This window comes from Portunus trituberculatus, chromosome 41 (genome assembly GCF_017591435.1).
Source record: "Portunus trituberculatus isolate SZX2019 chromosome 41, ASM1759143v1, whole genome shotgun sequence".
NCBI classification, from domain to species: Eukaryota; Metazoa; Arthropoda; class Malacostraca; order Decapoda; family Portunidae; genus Portunus; species Portunus trituberculatus.
Genome location: NC_059295.1, coordinates 36,825,539 through 36,830,538, shown reverse-complemented (window position 1 = coordinate 36,830,538; position 5,000 = coordinate 36,825,539). Strand labels below are relative to the sequence as shown.

The 5,000-nt window shown below is 46.1% G+C and overlaps 1 protein-coding gene and 1 non-coding gene across 2 annotated transcripts in view; both read left to right on the top strand.

Moving 5' to 3' along the window:
* The window catches only part of LOC123517115, a 219,653-nt gene that overhangs the window by 66,074 nt on the left and 148,579 nt on the right, over positions 1–5,000 (top strand).
* Positions 4,459–4,573, top strand: Trnal-caa. Its single transcript has 2 exons — positions 4,459–4,496; positions 4,529–4,573. It is a non-coding gene; the product is annotated as a tRNA-Leu (tRNA).

The following is a 5,000-nucleotide window of genomic DNA, read 5'->3' as shown; positions in this document are numbered from 1 at the left end:
AATCCGCATCTAAATTGAATAGTTAGTAAGATTCGCGTTATCACGGGAATAGGTGTTGAGATAATTAATAAAAGACTTGTAGTTTGCGTTTGTGTCGCCGACGGGGCTGCAAGGGATGGCTGGCTGCACGATACATACTGTCCGTGCCTGTGGTTCCGGGTAGTGGAGTGCGTAGCAAAGTTTCTCCTGTAAAGTGTTCCCCAAAAAGAGAACGGGAGCTGTTCTGAGAAGCATGAGGGTGGGAGTGACGATTAGAATAATATTACTCTTTTTCCTCTTCCTCAGTCTGTTTTTGTGGTGGTTCCTTTGAGTAGTTACGACAGAATAAAGTAAAGATTACCGATAGCTGCTCCAACTTTAAGAACAACATTTTGTGAACAAAGTTTATGCACCTTAGATCTTGGAAAAATTGCAGGAAAAGGCTTTGAAAACCTTTCGGAGCGATCATAATTTATAAGAGGGAGGGCGGTGCTTTGAGGGAGAGAGGGAGTGTGCGGGTAAAAGGGCTCCCTAAACGTAATAATTACATGATATAATATTAAGCACACCCAATACTTAGGCACTACCGTGGTGTTTCTGGGTATTGTAACCTGGCCGAGCTTCAAAAACTTTAATATGTCTCCTTATCCCTCTCCGGCCACACTCCGCCCGCCGCTGCTGTCCGGGTGAGGCCTGGTGCTGCTGCCGACGCTGGCTTCAAAAGGGATTTATGGAGTTTTGTCTGTGTTCCTGAGATAAAACCAAGAGACATGTGTCTAAGCCTGAGGGGTTTGTCCTGCTTCTCCGCCACATATTCCTCACAAAAGGGAAGGAGCACACGGCCACGACATGGGTGTACTGAGGCCATAAAGAAGAGGGAAACACGGCCATTACTGAAGCCACTTTACTTGTCAACGTATCGGACAGTTTGGTTTAAATTAATCCGTGTTTAGAGTTTGTAAAGTTTTAATGTAAGGAGCCTACTTTTTCTTTATGTCCCGAGGGCACATCCTCGAACATTGTGAAACTTTTTACCCGTGTGACTCTGTGTGTGTGTGTGTGTGTGTGTGTGTGTGTGTGTGTGTGTGTGTGTGTGCAGATCGTGTTCGTTCGTGCGCACATAAACGGAAGAATGGAAGGGAAACGAAGGATTTGCCAGTTTTTCGCAACATGAACGCTTTGAGAAATAAATTGACCATCCCTTCAAGCGGCAATCACCGTTTTTTATATGTTTTCCATCCCTTTTACTTTATATCTTTTGGATACTCTTATTTTCACGTTAAAAAAAATTTCTAACGAGCTCCTGAGACTTGCTGCCCTCGAGTATCACACACATACTACACCGTTCGACTTGCAGGTGCCTTCTGATCATGTGGTTGTTTATCAGTTGTACTATTTTTATAAGATTGTTTTAGAGCAGAGGATATGAGGGTAAAAAGTACAGTGGGACGGCGACTAGGGGGTTAGAATTCCGACTATATGTATGTGTCTTCTGCTATACAAAAAACTGTTGAGTATTTCTGTATGTGCTTCATAAGAACACAAGAAAGAACATGACAAAACCAGGGAAGCTGCAAGATACCATCAGGCTTACTCATCAGGCTTACGCTCTTGTAAAAACGTGCTTATTTTCTCCCATCTCTCATCTCCTTCCATAAATTTCTGTAATCATCTTTTAAAGCTTCCTATTAACTCTGCACTAATAACTTGATTACTGAGTGTATTCCATCCATTTATCATTATTCAAGATCCAATATTCTTACTGACCACATTTTTTTTTTTTTTACCAATCTAAGTTTTATCAAGTTTGAACCCATTTTTTCACGCCCAATCCTGATTACTGACGCTGACGGTTTTCTATACATCACTCTTGTTATATTCTATTGTATTGCCATGCTCGTGTCAGTAGCCGTCAGAACAACATGAAGAAAGGACATTGATAGTGAGAGATACAGCACTCTTAAAGATAGGGAACTGGTGAGCGGGTAGGATAATAACTCTCTCTCTCTCTCTCTCTCTCTCTCTCTCTCTCTCTCTCTCTCTCTCTCTCTCTCTCTCTCTCTCTCTCTCTAATCTTTTCTCTCTCTAAGCCACTCTGGTTCAGCCGCTCATGACTGTCTCGCGTGTCAGAGCAGAAGCCGGAACAAAAGTGTTTAGCTCTAATAAGTACCTCTGGCTTTCTTTCATCTCTTAGAGGGTAGGCTGCGTGTATTGAGATCTCCGTCAGGTCTAGCAACACCCCTCTCCCTGCCTAAAAATGTACATGAAGTAGTAGTAGTAGTAGTAGTAGTAGTAGTAGTAGTAGTAGTAGTAGTAGTAGTAGTAGTAGTAGTAGTAGCAGCAGCAATAGTAGTAGTAGGAGAGATTCAGATGAAAACCCAAAGCAAGAAAATGAATATATTGGAAACAGATATTTGTCTGGACACTAAATAAGTTATGCAAGGCGACCAATGTTCCTTGAATTAAATGTGTCCGTCCTGGTACTGATCGCGCGACAGACAAGGCCACTGATGTATACCTGTGAAGTGACACCTGACGAAGGCCTAGTGGCAAGAGGAGGAGGAGGAGGAGGAGGAGGAGGAGGAGGAGGATGGGGACACAGAGTTAGAGAGAGAGTGGCCCCATGTGTGATGTGTGCCAACAAATGCTCTTCCTCGTTTTTTTTTCTGTTTAGGGGCTTTCAGGCGGTCTGACTCGATTGTGTTTGGGTGGTGGTGATGGACGCACGCACACGCCGCCCCATTATAGCGCTTGTCGGTGGCGGGGACAAACTGGCGGCACGGCTGGTGTGGGCGGCCGACACACGCGGGAAATATCGCTCGTGTCCCGAAGTTTGATCATCGCTGGAACGGGGAAGCTTGGTGGTATGGTAGCCGGGGGGGTGGAGGTTGGTATGGGTGGGTGGTTGGTAGGTGGGTGAGTGGGATGGGTCGGATCGGGTTACCTTGTGTTGCTTCCGCCCGTGTCACATTTGCCTGCTTCCTGATACTTGACACTGTCCCAAATGTGTTTACTTTATGCTTGCCTCCCTCCATGCATGTGTTCTGGGCGTCCTCTTCCTCCTCCTCTTCCTCCTCTTCTTCCTCCTCCTCCTCCTCTTTTTCCTCCTCTTCGTCATTGTCGTCCCTGTCCTCGTCCTCCATTTCCCATCCCAGTTAATTTCCCCACAGCATTCCTTTGCCTTCATTTTCTCCGTAAACTACCTTCCCTCCCCAAAGCATTCCTCTCATTCGTTTCAACCTCCTCCTCCCTCCTCCTCCTCCTCCTCCTCCTCCTCCTCCTCCTCCTCTGGAACTAATGACGGTCGGAAGTTGCTTTCAGTCTACAGGGAGGCAGTCGTGAAGTGCGTCCGTTTAGTACTGTCTAGAAACACTGGGACGCCTGGTAATTTGTTGCTGCCTCATTACTCTTACTCCTTCTACTGCTGCTACTACTACTACTACTACTACTACTACTACTACTACTACTACTACTACTACTACTACTACTACTACTGCTGCTGCTGCTGCCGCTGCTGCTGCTGTTGTTGTTGCTACTACTACTACTACTACTACTACTACTACTACTACTACTACTACTACAATAATATCAACAACAACATCTAATGCACAAAATTCTATAATAACAACAAGAAAAACAACAATAATGACATCACTATACCACCATCACCACCATCACCACCACCATCACCACCATCACATCACCACATCACCACCACGAAAACCAACCAATAACACCATCAGTCAGTCACTCTCAACTCACCACAACATCACGCAACTCGTACAATAGCTCCCCACCACCACCACCACGACTTGTCTCGCTTAGTTCACCAGGTGCCATGAACAAGGTAGCGGCGGCGGTGGTGGTGGCGGTGGCGGTGGTGGCGGTGAGGAGTGTCGGGAGGGGACGGGATGGCGGCACTAGCAAACCTGTTCTTGTCTTGAATTGCGTGGCTGTGGCAGGCGGGGACGTCAACACTACTGAGACAGAGAGAGAGGGAGAGGTGTTTTGTGCGTCTGTCACCCCCACGCATTGCATTTACTTATACCCCACGCCTTCTCCTTCCACCCTCCCTCCCTCTCCTTCCCCCTCCCTCTCGCCCTCACTTCCTCATCATCTCTCCTTTCCTCTCTCTACATCTCTCTGTCCTCGTAGAGTTCTCTGGTATTGTTTACACTTGCGTTAGTGCGTGTGTTTGTTTGTGTTTGCTGCTTCCTGCTTCCCCCATGTGTGTTGTGATGAGAGAGAGAGAGAGAGAGAGAGAGAGAGAGAGAGAGAGAGAGAGAGAGAGCAAAAAAGGAAGAAATCGAGTCAACACATTACGAAGCTCTCTCTCTCTCTCTCTCTCTCTCTCTCTCTCTCTCTCTCTCTCTCTCTCTCTCTCTATATATATATATATATATATATATATATATATATATATATATATATATATCTTTCTCTTTCTCTCTCTCACACACACACACACACACACACACCGTCAGGATGGCCGAGTGGTCTAAGGCGCCAGACTCAAGGTAACTTCCCTTCCGATAGAAGGGTGTGGGCTTTCTGGTCCTCTCAGAGGGCGTGGGTTCGAATCCCACTTCTGACACATTTTTAAAGTAAGATTGGATAAGTGTAGATATGGAGACGGGGCCACACGAGCATAAAGCCCAGGCCCTGTAAAACTACAACTAGGTAAATACAACTAGGTAAATACACACACACACACACACACACAAGCAAAGCAACACAAATGAATGAGAAACAACACTGGGCTCTCTCTCTCTCTCTCTCTCTCTCTCTCTCTCTCTCTCTCTCTCTCTCTCTCTCTCTCTGTCCTAGCACTTAATTACTCCCCGGTCCTGTGTGTTGCGATGCAGCCCTTGTGTGTTCCTTGTTCGTTTGTGTTGGTGTGACCGCTCTGTGGCTTTCCTTTTGCACTGTGATCCCTGTTTTGGTACTTCATGAGACCGTGTTGTACTCTCTCCTCCACACTGCACTATATTTCCCAGCTGTCTGTTGTTATTCTTCGACTG